Source organism: Pithys albifrons, chromosome 2, assembly GCF_047495875.1.
Source record: "Pithys albifrons albifrons isolate INPA30051 chromosome 2, PitAlb_v1, whole genome shotgun sequence".
NCBI classification, from domain to species: domain Eukaryota; kingdom Metazoa; phylum Chordata; class Aves; order Passeriformes; family Thamnophilidae; genus Pithys; species Pithys albifrons.
Genome location: NC_092459.1, coordinates 29,173,162 through 29,189,157, shown reverse-complemented (window position 1 = coordinate 29,189,157; position 15,996 = coordinate 29,173,162). Strand labels below are relative to the sequence as shown.

The 15,996-nt window shown below is 37.4% G+C and overlaps 1 protein-coding gene across 2 annotated transcripts in view; it reads right to left on the bottom strand.

Annotated features, from left to right (window-relative positions):
• KCNQ5 (potassium voltage-gated channel subfamily Q member 5) overlaps positions 1 to 15,996 on the bottom strand; it is a 294,208-nt gene that overhangs the window by 190,026 nt on the left and 88,186 nt on the right. The gene's annotated exons all lie outside the window — the stretch shown is intronic.

The following is a 15,996-nucleotide window of genomic DNA, read 5'->3' as shown; positions in this document are numbered from 1 at the left end:
ATTCTGAATGACTATATGAGACAGCTGAGATAAGCAGAAAGCTTCCTGCTCAAGAATTATTGCCGAAGACATTGGTTCACTGTGTCTCCACAGGCAATTTGACTAAGACTTTACTTCCATCAGCAGATCCAGTAAGAAGAGCATTAATCATATCACTTTATGGAATATTTTGGCATTACCAACAGATCATTTTTTTTTCTGAGTTGTAAGACAAGACACCATTTCTTGTGAGATGAATAATGAAGAATTACCACTTAGACAATATAAGAGGACAACTGTGAAATTGGTCCTAGCTAGGTGGCACTCAATATGCTTTCATGCATACTTTCCAGCTACATGAGTTACAAAATCCACATCAGAGATATGAGTTGGTCAAGAAAATGGACATAACTATCTATGTTGGTATGAGATGTTTCTTTGAGATTGTTTGTATCGCATATAAGGGTTTTTCTGTTTCAAGGAGAAAACAAGTAAGCAAATAAACTGTAGTATGCTAAAGGTGACGAATATAAACTTGTTTCTCATAGATCCACATTGAAAATTTCAGTGGATGGCTAGGCACACTTAAATTAGTACCTGACAAGAAAACGTGTACTGCAAAGTAATAGTGTATTTGTAAGCCTCTTAGAGTAATGAAGATAAACTTACTGAGAAAGCAGAAGATTGCACTGAACCAGCAAAATCACCTGGTTTTGGGATCTGTAAAATCCCATCAGTGACTCCCAGGATCTTGGATAGTGTAAAACTTATTAGGAGTTAATAGCTCTGGCCAGTATAGGAACTTTCAATGACAATTACACAATGTCCAGAACTCAACCAGCCTGACTCCATTGTGGGCCCTTCTGCAAAGGGAGCTACAACATAGAAAACAGTATCTGGTTTTCCTCTTTCAAAATATGCAATACTAAATGGCATCAAAGGAAATCCGATTCCAATAGAGTGAAATCAAATGAGCAGATGTAGCAAGCAAATGGAGTAGGAAAAGAGAATTTGGCACCACAGCTCTTATCCTCAGGCCACCTCTGGCCCCTAGAGCTATGAAGAACATTGCCTGTGAACTCTGACGAGTGCAGTGCGGCATTTGTGTCTGCTTCCTCAGGACCAACTGTCCCCTTCATGACAACACTGCCAAGCTAAAAGCATGCTGCAGATTGCCAGCCCTGCAAACCAACCCCTTCCCATTTCTAGTGCCAGGAGGCAATCCTGCTGCTCAGAGGAGAGGGCTTATGCTGCACTCGGGGCAGAGGCACTTCGGATATCCGCTGCTGGACAGCTGTACAACACTCAATCCTGGCAGCGCCCACTCCTGTGGCCAAAAGGAGTGAGAGCTTGTGGCCTGGCATAAAGATTCTAAGCATGCCTGGGCAGTCAGTTTTGCAGGAGTTTCAGACACCAGCCCAGCTCTCTACATGAAGTCATTCTCGTCAAGAAGGAACATGGATGGGAAGTTGATCTGACTGTGGAAATGGGATAGGCCAGAGCTTTACATACAGTGTCAGAGGGACCCACAAGTACCAGGATGGCAACATGTCAGTCACATCAGTGCCAGCCTGCACGTAGCAGTATGACTTACAAATACAATGGGGTGCCTGACTGGTACCTAGCATAACATTTAGAGAATAAAAGCTTTAAATTTCTTTTTTTAACATTTAATTTAATTTTTATAAAACAAAAACAATCCTAAAAATATCATCCATGAGTTTTCTAAACTAACAGGTAGAAGACAAAGAATAGAGAAAGCAGTGGTGGAGCTGAGGCTATGTTGGGAATTTGACAAGAGAGTGTGTTGAGAAGAGGTAGAGTTAATGAAGCACAGAGGAAGAATAACGATAATTAAACGGCCCAGGACAAGAGCAATGAGAGAAAAGGAGAAAGCTGGAGGATGAAAGGTGAGAATTCAGTCATCTGTGAAACAGGTGCAGGGAAGATGACAGTCTATAGATGGGGAGAGGTGATGGGAAATTCACACTCTGTAATGCTGCATTGACGTAATGAGAAAATTACCTGTGGAAATACCAGCTTTTAATTCACGTATTACTTATCTGTGGCCTATCACAATCCCTCATCAATTTATCTAATTAATTAAAAAAGTACAAAACTTCAAATATCCTCTCACCATTTCCAGAGTAAAGCTGGATCCTAATATTGGTACCATTTAAAAATGTAATTTAGCTTCCAGAGCTAGTCACAGATCTTTAACACAGATTATTTCATCATTGTTCAGAAGCAAACCAAGAATAACTTAGAGCACTCAAATAGTTAACTAAAAAAAATTTAACCAAACCCAAGCTTGTACAAACTTTCTCTTCCATTTATAGTAATACAGATCCCTAGGTTTTGATGGTGGCATATTATTACAACTGAATGTAATATTTGCTTATTCAGTGAGGGTTGCTGTGAATAGGAGATCACTGCAAACCAGTGCATCCAAGAAGTTACTTTATCCTAAGCTTGTCAATATATAGCAAGTACTAAAGAAGATATAAAATCTACACAGGGGATGCTAACATATATTAAATACATATGGGTAAATGCAAAATCAAAATAATTAATCTGATTTTAGGGTATTAATGTGAAATGATAATCTAATATGTGTCCAGTTGATAGCTTTTCCATCTCTAACTACACACTGGTAAGATATTGTGTAGCCTATACAAAACCGTAAGGCAGAGCATCATTGCAACTACTTAAATATTCACTTAAAAAGAATCCAACCATTGAAGTCAAGGCAAAAATACCATCACTAAAACTAAAAAGACTAACTAAATAGAAATAAGAATTAACCTTTGCTTACAGATGCGAACAGCACAGACAGAACCTGCTCTTTACATTTCACAGGTTTTTCAATAAATCCTGTCTTTTCATCAGATTTTGTAATTCAAATTATGTTCTTGAATGTTTTATCTCCATGTTCTGATCATGCAAAATGAGGTTTTGAGCTCCACACATTACGACTGTAAATACAAAAGATAAAAACAAACAGAGGGAACATTTAATACTTCATCTCCAGCTTTAAAGCACACAGCTGGGTGAATAGCCATACAAAATTAAGAACAGAACACCTTGTATTGCAATGCTTTTCTCTGCCTCATATATTTCATGCCCACGAAGGACAGCTTATTTTTGATGCAGTGTGATCGTTTCATGCAGAGCACTCATACCATAGTGTATTTCATTATTAAAAAAATATTCACAAAATTTTAAATGAAAATAACCTGCCATTGACTTCCTACTGTGAGAGGAAATACATTATGCTATCCAGGGCAGGGCATCTCAGACTTTCAGGAACATAGAACTACTCTCTTTTTTAAAAAAACAAGGCACTTATGAATTTCTCTTTAAGTGCACAGAGTCAGTGGGAATTTGATAGCATTTTGCCAGAAGAATGTTTTGCCTGTGGGCTAGAACTGCTATGGGCAGCACAGTGTCACTTCAATGAACTCCAGCTTACCAGGGCATGTGTGAATGGTTTCTTTATGCAAGGGTCTCACAGCCAATGCGCTTCTGAAGGAAACACTGTTTTGAGAAATTCTAGTCTTAGTCTTCTTCTCACTCCCTCAGTCTATAAAAATAAAAAGTCAGCTTAAAAATGTACTAGAGAAATAAAACTGCATCCAAATAAAATTTATTCACTCCCAGGCAACTGTGCTTCTATTTCCAGCTTACTGGCACAAGATGAATTTGCGATTTAAAGGCAGAATTTTATAAGTGGGAATATAAGAAAAGAGGTACCTCTATGAAATATGGATTTCTCTGCTTTGGAATGAGAACTTTCAGACTTCTCTATGTTGCATATCTAAACCACATTAATATCTACAGTCACAATTATGGATTATTACATTTTTAAAAATCTGTTGTTTTGAAAACTGCATTTAAAAAATGACAGTACAGAACTGATACTTTTCTCAAAGAAATACATTCATTTTACCTGCTCTGAGTGTTAGTCTAGAATATTTGATAGGCATGCAAAACTATAATTTAAATTTCTTGGTAGAGCTGCAAAAGCTTCTTCATTATCAAATCTCAATTATATCAGCATGAATAGTCTCTTTTTGGTTTTAGGTAATTTTTGTTTGGTTGTTTTTTTGTTCATTTATTGTTTTTTTTGCCTGGTTGCTGTTGTTTTTTAAATTACTCTCTGCTTTCGAGTTGCTTAAACAGAACTAATTAGTACTGAAAAGGTGCAGTAAGTACGCAGGCTTATATGTGCAAATCTAATAATAAATAATTATTAAGCACCACTTAGGAAAACACAGGTGACAATAGCAGTTTAATGCCTCTCTCAAAATGGAAAGAAGAAGCTTTTCATCTCCAGGTGTATGGCAGTCAGAATAATCTCCTTAAATCAGCTTTTAGCAAGCAAGAAGTGCTGTTGTTTAGTCTGAAGCCTATTGTAACACAGAGCATAAAAATCAAAGAAGTAGGAGGTGATTTTTTTCTTTAAATTGAAGTTTTGTAAAAATGAAGAAGGTTCTGCTGTTTCCTTAAAGGTGGGACACATTTTAGCTGAATTTACATTAAACTCCTTAACCTAAAGGTGATATAATGTTCCTGCTGCTCCAAAATAGTAACATTCAGACAATATTTTAAAATGGCAATATAATTTTTTTCCATTAAACTGGTCTAAGTGGTTCCTGTTCAAAGGTGTGTGCACTGCAACATTAAAGTATATAGAAAACTTTTTTGTGTTGTTATTATTGATATGTGTAGAATTATGAATTCATTGCAGTGGCATCTGGGAACCAAAACAAAGGAAAACAAAGGCTCTATCTGCATGGCCAAATATACATTTTGGTCCAATCGCAATGTAATGTATGCAAGTCTTCTATTAGTTTTGAAGATGCAGGAGTTCCAAAGGAATTTACATTTGGGTCTAACAGGATAACCAACTACTGGCACAATAAGTGGGTGTAGAGACAACATGGCAAAAAAGCCAGTGGGATTTCCTACATGTAGAAAATAAACTAGTCAGTTAGAAAACCATTTTAATTAATATATTGGGGGGTGTTTTTTAAGATCTTGAGAAACAATTTGCTTGACGAGTGATGATATGTCACTGGAACGTGTATTTTCACCTCAAGAATTAGCGCTTGCTTTAGGAAAATTATGCCACAACACAACTGGGATTTTAAAACTACATCATGGTTTATGTTTTTTCTAAGGTCTCTTTGCCACAATGTAAGCAATTCAGTAATGGAATCCTGTAACTTCTTTTAGTCTTCAGATGGTATTTCACAGAAGCAATTCCATTCATTCCACTAGTTTAGCTGAACTGAAGATAAATAGTATAGTACAGACTTCTACCCACTGCAGGAACAACAAGTCAACCTCCTGTGGAGATTTAGTTAAATACTTCTATTTCTATCAGGTAATTATTTGCTTTAGATTTATTAGTATAAAGACACTACAATCTGCGAATGATCTGCATTCTTTAGTAGTTGTCGCATGTATCAGTTGTTTTCTTTCTCATTTAAACTCTTGTATAATTTAATAAAAAAGCACGGATTTTTTCATTACCATATAGATTAATTTTATACCACCTAGTTATCCTGACATCATGACAGATTTCTTTTTCTGAGTAATTTCAAGGAAAAAAAAAGATAATCCAAAAGAGGCAAAAATCCAGAAACAAGCCAGCTAACTCAGCATAAATGTTGACTCAAGGGAACTCTCCATGTTCTCAAAACTGCTAAGTTATGAGTAATTTCTTATTATGATGAAAGGGATAATGGATTTTGTCTTACAACCATGAAAAAAAACCCACAAGAAAACTGCAGGGAATATAGGAAACAATATCTGCAGTCCTCCTACATTTCACTCTTTTGATTGCATCAAATATGTACATCCTAAGCAGAAAGCTTGGGTTAAGGCACAGCAGACAGCAGGACTTCTGGAGGAGAACAGGTGGGACTGGGAATCTGGGACCCTCTGCTCTAACCTTAACTAGTATGACACTGTGATGAGTGCAAAGGTCTCAAATATAAATAATGGGGATAATGTTGCCTACTTTCTGGGGCTGCTGTGAGGACTAGTGCTGAAGCAATACTTAAAAAATCCTTTACAAGCATTGCAAATTAACAGCTAAGGAGAATCTTTTGGAAGACTGAAAGACTTGGAGTTACACTCCCAGGGCTCCCAACAGAATCAATGAAAATATTATTGGTTTATATTTGGCAAGAGCCATCTGAACAAAAACTATCACTTCTTGAGTGAAGACTGAAAGATGTCTCTCCCCGAAGGTGCTGGGATTAGGGAAGAGTGCACCGGGGGAGGGAGCAGTATGTGAATGTACCTGTGCTCAAAACCAGGGACTTAAAAGCAACTTCTTTTGTGAAAACAAAATGTGCTTCAACTCCTTTGGAAGGGAAGAAAATCTGTCAGAAATCAAGGGCTGAATCTTACTGGAATGCTATAGGACATATTTTTTTTGGATGGGGACATTCTGGACCTCTTACACACAGAAAGCACATATTCAAGATAGAATAAAACCCTCTTGCTCAACACTTTGGTCTGAAACCACAGAGACTGAAGTGGGCAGAAGATCAGTAACTCGGTCTATGAAGTTGCTGTACCGTATTAAGGAGAACTAATTGGCTTAAGCAGGTTTTGTAGCTTATGTAGGTATTTATGCTAACAAGCATCTACATCTACATCAGTTACACCTCTGTTTACTACACTGGTGTAATTTCTGTAGACACTAGTTCATTGGTCATATTTATATTTAAATAATAACTCCGTGAAAAAAATGCTGACACTCATTTTAAATTAAAATGTCAAAGGAGCAAAGATAGCTCTGTTAGTCATGACCAGATTTACAGCAATTTTAGAAACATAGGTGCTATTTAATGGGTTTAAAATGCTTGTGAAAATTGCTAAAGACTCCCTAAAAATACAAAGTACTGTTGTTAGCATAATTCCTCAAAATATGAATATGTATGAACTCCTATTCTACTTAAGTAGAATACTCTACTTATGAAAATTTTAAGGACTCATTAAAAAAGATATCTCTGATATATATTAAATCATCATGAACAAAAACACAAATTAAAAATTAAACAGGCTAAGGACACACAATAATATAAGCCACAAAAACACTGGACTTTTTTTTTTTAAAAAAATCTTTTTTAATAAAGAGCATCACTATTCTGCTGTCATAAATGCTATTCTTTCATTAATATCAAGTCAGCATGTGCAGTTTAATTTACTTTTCATTAGATATGCACTGTATGAGTCAGTGCAGATCTTAGAAATCTACCATAAAATACTTCAGTCAGGAGAACAATAGTTAATACAAAGCAGTTGACTCCTGCTGCTGATTGAGTTTGATTAACATGGATGGCAGCCACACACGCACAGGAAGAAAATACAACCCTGCAAAAGAATTCAGGGCTCTGTATGTCAAGCTGCTGGTGTAGAAGTCCTGGTGATGTTTCTCTCTCAACACATTTCCAGAAAGGAAGAAAAAAATACAAACAAATCGATAATGAGGACATTTCTTGTTCCCCCTCTACATGTTTCAAGAGAGTTTGTTTTAGTTTTCCTGGCTTGCTTGACTGCAATAGAATGAATGGCATAACCAGAAAGTGGTTTTCAAGTGTAAGTCTACCTGCTTTCTCTTTTATCAAAGATCCCCAACACATTTACAATGCTATTCCCTGTTAAAAGAGTAAACTGTGTAGTTAGAAACCTCTAGGTGTCAGTGAGGAACAGTCAAGGGCTCACCACACAGCCTGCCAGGAACAGGCAGTGCTTCAGTTTCCCAAGGATCACTCTCACCACCAGGACTCAGACATCTAAAGACCATTAGACATCCAGGTTCGACAGTAAGGACCAACTCCTCCGCTTTGCACTGCCAGCTCCTGGAACTAACAGTTTGTATTTAGAGGGGCTATTAGTTTCCATTTCAGATGATGTTTATTGGAAAATTCTTACTTCCCAATAAACACATACTGCCTGAACAGCCTGCTATCTTTGCCCTCCACTTTTCTTTCTGTACTTTCTAAAGAATGACATAATTTATATTCAGGCACATTAAGGAAAGCGTGTAGTTTTCCTGCATCCCACTCTCTGAAATAGGAGTAAATGAATGCAGATGACAAAATAACTTGCACCTAATCACATCAGTAATAACCTGCAAGTGAGGCACAGGAGACTGGCAGCAAATCTTTGTGGTCATCATGCTCGCCAAACCCTGTAGGAACAATCAACAGCAGGCTTCTGTTAGTGCTGTTCCAGTTTCACAGGACGATGCATGACCTGGAGCTACTCAAAGCACTCTAAACCTATGCGTATATTGTTTTCCTATGAGATGTGACATTAACTCAATCACTGACCATATTTATTGTAAGGCATCTAAAAAGCACAGAAAACATGAACAGTAGTGAATTACAGCCATTTGCTATCAGGCTAAATGCATAGGAACTCAGATCAATCACCTAAACACTGGCAACCATCACCACTGAAGATGTACTGAGACATCAGCACAGGGCTGGTCGATGACAGACAACCAGCAGGAGATCTGCATTCTCCAGAAGAGAATGTTTGTCTGGAGAAGACCTGGAGAATCTCAAACACCACCAGGTGCCTGTGGCTAGGCACTAAAACAACCCTGAAAAGATACCGTGGAAAAACTTATAGATTAGAATTTACTAATTTAGAAGTAATTTACTTAAAAAAATACTAATTTACTCCATTTAGTATTTCCACACTTGATTTAACTTGATTCTCTATAATAATACTTGTTGGCATTCTCTATAGTAGAATGAGACTGGGCATGAATCTTAAATGGGGCCTTTGCAAGTATACACAAAATATTGATTGGAATAGTTAAATGTTGCATTCACAATAAATTGCCAATTGTTCAAGCAAGGCTTGTAAAGAAATACTTCACTTTAGCAGTTTTTCACATAACTACCAAAATGTCAAAGTACCATGTCCATAGCAGTGTGCTCCTCCTTACCTGAGCTCCCAAAATAGTTTGATGCCACAAAGGCATTGTCTGTCAATGTTTTTTAATTTAGCTATATATTTTCAGTCATTATGTTTGAATAATGGGCAAATTTTCTTGACCTAATTCTGTTTAGAATCCTTGAAATCCTGATTTTGCAAGATTGCAGTAGTCACAGAGATCATAGGAATATCTTCTATATTCTTTCCACTTAAAAAGGATAATCAAATGAATATCACAGCATGGCAACAAGAAACAAAATTTATTCTGAAACAGCTATAAAAATACAAGATACTAAAGATTAAAAGAAATTATTTTTAAAAGGGCTTACGGTCTTTTGTATCAGGTTTAATTTTACTTAAATTAAACTTGATAGAGTTCTTTTTCTTTCTCCAGTCTTTCCATGCTGGTGCCATAGCTATCCCAATGTAAATATATTTCTCTTTGTAAATGAAGGCATTCATGGTGGAAAGGCTAAAGATTTTCTAAGTGATTAGTACTACACTATTAGTACTTAAAAACAATGTGTGACATTTCCTTGTGGCAGTCCACTGGGACAATGAAAGCCAGGCTTGATTTTCCTCAAAAGAGAAAACCTTTTAAAGATTATAATGCAGTCTCTCACATTGGTCAAGTAAACACACAACATGGTCCAGATGAAAAATTTTAAATTTCATTTCATTTCAATTGCAATGTCAGTATCTTGGAAGTGTTCAGATAGGACTCTAATCAAACCGAGAATATCCCAGCAAAGGAATTGGGTTCTCCCTAACTCCTCTTTCACAGGAATAGCACTTTGCTGCTAGCTTACTTTATTCCTCTAGTCATTGCTTTGGGGACATGGATCTAAAGCTTGCTCTAGCTATCCATCTTTTATGATGGAGCAGATCTCTGTTCATTAATAGTTTTTTCATAAACTCACTGTCCAGGGTACAGCTTAGCACCATATGGCATGACTGTGACTAGTCAAAAATTGGTCAGCACCTTCCCCTAGGAAATGCTTTTGCTCATTAATGTCAATGCTGCATTTCCCATTTCCATACTCTTTTGTAAGCCAGATTTCCCAGTGCTACAATACCTTCTCATGGACCATGTTTTTGAACACTTAGAACAGGAGATTAAAGGAACATGCATTGACTAGAGGATGAGACTACAAATAAACTGCTCTATAAATTCCAGGACATGATACAGTAAGAACACCCAAGTGAAAGCAGTGCATCTTTCCTTGCTGAGATGAGAAGGTTTTAGAAACTTTGTTTTTGATGAAAACTCAAAACTTTTCATGGAAGGTCAGCATGTTTTGAAAACAAAACCAAACCCAAGCTACCAACCCCAAAATATTTAATCCAAAATGTATTTTTATGTCAAAAAAGAGTTAGCAGAAAGAGTCGTATTCACTTCAATTTGTCTTCATGTATCCTAAGGTTAATTATATTGTCTAATGTTATCCAGACCCCTTGGAAATATCAAGAAACAGATATCTTGGAGTGATAATTCCTCCAAAAACATATGTTGAAGATACTTCTGACATGAAGAAGTGAGTCGGAGCTGCCTCAGAGCAATATAAGCTTTCCTCTCACCACCCTTTGTCCGTCCCTCCTTACAACAGCTCACTGGGTATCACAGTGGTTTGTGCTGCCAGGCTGTGACACTGACTGAGGAAATTAATGGTCTGGATGAAAAGTGTCTCAGAAGTTTCTACACTGAAGATTTATCAGTGCTCCTACTGTTTGCAGACAAAGAGGGCAGCACATTTCTGTAACATCAAGCCAGTCCATGAGGCACTGGATGAACTGGCAACTTTTGCTGTGGGCTGGGAGGGAGTTCAACTTAGAGCTGAAGTTAAGCAAAATGCACTTTATCTGAAATGTTACAAGATTTAGAATTGCAAGTATATTTCCATCTTTCTCTCTCTTGTGTTTTCTTCTGAAGCTGTACAAAATTATTTTAATAACTTTAACATAGTACAATGACCTGACAATTCTATTAATTTCTGTTTGCCATGTATTCCAATATAATGTCATAGCCCCCTCCCTTCCATACCCCAGAAAAAGCACAAACTAGACATATCCTTGAGTTTCCTCTTTTTAAAAAATAATGCTTGTGTTTTAAGGGAACATTTCAAACATACTTCCTCAACTGGTTACATTAACTCAAGCTCAGCATGATTTCAACTGCCCCATGCATGCCCTTTTCTGTGGTGCAAAGATGTGTGCAAGGCCTCTCAGAATAATTGCTGTGATTGTTTCTTCTTTGGCCCCATTCCCATTTCAATCAAATTCGCAGCTGCTCTTCTTCATTCTTCTACCTCTGCAAGAACTGCTGAATTGCTTTGCTTCCAGTTCTTCATGCCAGTAAAAAAAGGAGAAAGACAGAGAAGGAGTGAGACAAGTAAACAGGAAAATATGAAGGGATCTCCTCTCACAGGTAGTTTGAGTATGTAAAAAGACAAGGATAAAACATGTAACTGGCAGTACAGACATGGTCACTGGTTTTGTATGGCTTCTGAAGGATGACAACTACTCTGAACTATGATGCCTCTTGTACTTTGATTCTCAAGCACAACTGGCACAGATCAACAATAAGACTACAAGTCTGAGCAAGTATTGGCTTTCATTCTCTAAGGCACATATTGCTGATCGCAAACATTAGGCTGACTGGAGCTTATGATGAGAATATTTTATATAAAGTTGACTAAGTTTACTTTCGGTTCATCATCTGAATTCCAATTTCTGCCTTATTCTTGTGCACAAAACACAGATTTGTCAGAGTATGTTCTTCAGACACCGACTATTTCCTAGAAGAGCTGATGACTGAAAACACTTGTGACATTATTAGTGCACTGTAGACAACTCTGAGGCTCATTTTGCTTAATTGGCACATGTTCTCTAAGAAAACCACAACTCACAGGGCCAAATGATCTGCTGCTGAATGCTAATGGCTCATTTGCAGCTAAGGCATGAGAAAATGCAAGCATGTATTGCCTCTTAAAGCTATTGCTTGACAGAGGTCAGGTGATTGAGGCTCCAGAATGCAGGAAAATTGTTTTTTAATTATGGATTGTGACTAAGGATATCAAACATTTTCCATAAGAAGATATCTTGTTTTAATTTTGATGAGACCACAAGAAGGTACTTATGTTTTAATTAGAACTACGTAAGACTTTAGCCACATAAACTGAAACCACGTAGTGTAGGAGAAGTAATATTACTTGTGTAAAAAATTCTGAAGACCCCTTATTTGAAGTACACAAAACACATACAGTTTAAGACCAGACAAAAAATACTGAATGCTCTTAACATCCTAAAGGTCAGTAACATAAATCACAGCATTTCCTGAAGAGGGCAGTAACACATGAAAGAGGGCATCAATAAAGGCATAGATTTTTAATTCAGTATAATAGAGACAATCTCTCCAGCACTTATCCAATTCTCATTCATGAAACCAATCTAAATTTAAATGTGTTTAAATTAAGGTACTTTGATTCAAAATGGTACTCTGCGTTCACAGCCAGTATATTGCATTCTTTGAAGTAATGTCTCCTTCATAGCCTTAACTCCCATATGTTGGTCAGCATGTAAAATCTATACCTTAAATTGGGCTATGAACAAATGCAGATAACAGATACGGGTTACTGCTAATATTTGCATTAATCTTCTTAGCAGAAGGGATATTCTGAGAAACATTTGACATTTTCAAACTTGAAAGTGTGGGGGAGAAAGAGAAAAAAAATAGGTCCTTGAACCCATAATTGTGACTCCCACACTGTTGCAACTGTTTGTGTGACAGTGTTTATAATATTTCATCCCTTCAAGGCCAACACCTCTTCAGTGTGGTTAAATATTAAGCTTACTTTTTATTGCCACAAAATAGCACACATTTTAGAGAATCTGGCTGTGTTCACAGATTTAGAAAGAAAGGAGCATATTCAGGGGGCAGAGTGGTGGCAAAAGCAATATGGTGCTCTTTATGCTCATACAGTCCCCTATGGTCCTATAATAAAGTGTGTGTCCATTTGCAGTCAGGCTAGCATTGACAGCCCAATTGTCAGGGCACTCATGGAAAAAGCAAGCATGCATGCAAAATGGCATAATTCATGCTGTACACTAAAAGAACACAATAGAAACTTGTATGTATTCACTAATGCTTAGCTGAAGTAGACCTTGAGGATATTTCTTCTAGTTTTCATCCAGATGGTGAACCAATAGTATCAAGCAGTGAATGCACATCTCTCACTGACTTCCATGAAACTATTCCTGGAATGATTCAAGTTCCCTACAATGCAGGATGAGATTCACACGTCAATTTTTTGATCCACCAAATTTCAAATCCAGATAAAATGTACATACTCAACAATCTCTCAGCAGAGAACCAAGACAATTATCAGTGTGTCTGCATGTGTAAAGTAACTGTGCATTAGGAAACCAGCACTGCAAAAATAGTAGTTTAAGATATCCAACCAATACAGTCTCTTAAAACAGTACAAGACTTGACAAAATTAAGGTGATTACGCAGTTATAGCACATTTTTTTTACTAATTTAGTATTCATATCTTAAACTACCTTCCCTGTTCTAAGAAATTAAAATTTTATTAGTGTGAATACTGTATCAGACTTGAGAGAGAGTCGCATAGTATTGCATACTACAAACATTCCTGTAATTTTAAACTACCCTTCAGAGGAGCTTTGGACTAAATTCATATCTTCAATAATTAACCCAATACACAAATATTTTATTATCAGCTCCTTTCTGGAGAAATAAATCTATTGAGAAATGATATTAAAAATACTAAAATTAATCCCATCAAAGATATGATAAAAACAGGATGGGTGTATGACAGATTATGGTTTAAGTCACAATTTCATTAATTTTTCTTGCCCCTCCGCTGCTCAGCAACAGACCATGCCATTCACAGAACTATTAATTCTATAACTGTTTCCACATATTTGCAATGAGGACTTCCTGTTCTGTGCCATTAGTGATTTGCAGATTACAAAGAAAGGGGCTGTTTCTCTCTGGTGCACATTGATGCACATTGATGCACCTTTCCTCAACTTCCTTCCCAGATCCACCTGCTAAACCACAGCTGTGCTGACATGCCCAACAGGCCAACAATGTGCTGCAATAGCAAATAGCTGGTTTTGACGACCTGATATTTGCAACATGGGAATTTGAGGGTTTAAACCCAAATCAAGCTTGGTCCTGGAGACGGAATGCCAGCTTTTAGAGGCTAGAGTACACCAGATGCAAAGACCTGGGAAGCATCTTTTCATTTTCACTCCAGAAAAAAAACATTTAAGGGGCTGCAATGCTGTTCATGGTGGAAAAACAAGCAACAGCTAGCAGGAGAAACGTGGACACTCACTTCAAAACAGCTGAACTAAAATGTTAACATAGACACACCCTATGAAACCCTAGACCATGCTTTGGGTCCAACAGAAGGGCTACAGCTAAAGCAGATAACAAGGGTTGTCCCAAACAAGAACAGGCTATCCAGCAGACCTAGACCAAGAGGGAGGTCTAGCTCAGGGGCTAGAATGGTCTCTGTGTCATAGAAGACTGGGCAGACAGACATCAGAAGGCTTTTCTATGGGTTTGCACAGCTCACAGCTGCTTTCCTGATGCCTGTGTGAAGACAAGCAGAAGCCCCCTCCCTGCTGAGGTGAAGAGTTCTCCTAAAAGAAGCATGTTAAGCAAAATGAAAGCCTTGAGTCTTACCTCTGCCAGCAGGGAAACAAGTAGTGAGAAAGAAGAATTCTGATTTTCATCTGCCTACACGCACACTTGCTTTTCATAAAACCTTTTCACCACCCCTCTGTAGCTTAGGAGAGGTAAGCAATGATTCACTCTCCCCTGGTTCCAAAATCAAAGCTTCCCTCTGGAAGCCTAAGGGAATACATTCTCCTTGGTGGGTGGAGTGTGACTCTAACACACACTGTAGTGGTATTCCCTATCCTCACTTCATTGGTCTGTAAGAGGTAAGCAAAAGAAAACAGATTTTAAACACAAGGGAGAACACAGCTGGTGTCTTACCTCTGTAATTGCAAAGTACCTATTTTTATACATTTTCTGTTGTGCACTAATCAAAATTCTGCGGAAACTAATTACTAAACCTAGAGTGATTTTGCTATGCCCGCAGAATACAGAGAAATATTAGCATGCAACAGATGTAAACAACAGATACAGGACCATTTACCCTCTTTCATGGCAGAGGTTGTGTGCTCAGTTAAACACTTTTGGGGACACTGTACTTACTAGGGATGCTTCTGAAAAGCACTATTTTTTGAAATCTGGCACAAAATTTATAACCAGCTACTGAAGAATATTGCATCTGTCTACTGTCTTTAATTTTACTCATTTTACTCCTACTTATTGCCTTAAATTTTAAATGCATAAATCTACCTTAAAAGATTAAATGCAAGTTGTCTTTAGCCACCCACATGACGTAAAAGACAGAGAGATCTTCTGATACTGGGTTCTGGACTCAAATCTTTGGTGAGGATTGGATGAGCTTTCACAGCAGATACTGATAGCTACGACATGGAGCTCAAAAACTACATCTCTGCTCTTCCCTTCTCCCTGTTTGAGCATCTGAGTACCATGCATTGCTGGCATTCGCCTCTGCACAAATTAACTAAAATATATCCACTCATCATCAACAGTTTATAATAAACAACAATTACACTTACATTGTACACAGAGATTAAAAAATAACCATAAAAAGGAGCAGTATTTTCACTAAGGTGTTGGGCTCAAGATTTTTGCTCCATGTCACACAGCTGGTAAAGGAGTACATTAAAAGACTGTAACTGAAATGTGTAATTTGGAAGTCTTGAAGGTGTTTTCTGACAGAAATTGAAAAATTCAAGAAAGGGATGAGTGAGAAAATCTGTTCTGAACTGAGAATAAACTTGATAAGGATGAGAACATAGGGAAGGGATGTGCAGTTTGCTTAAGCTAAAGATTGAAAACTTCGGGAATTTGTATCCTACGTGATGTGAGGGATCTTGTGGTACCACTGCAGAAATACTTGATCAGGCTCAAACAAA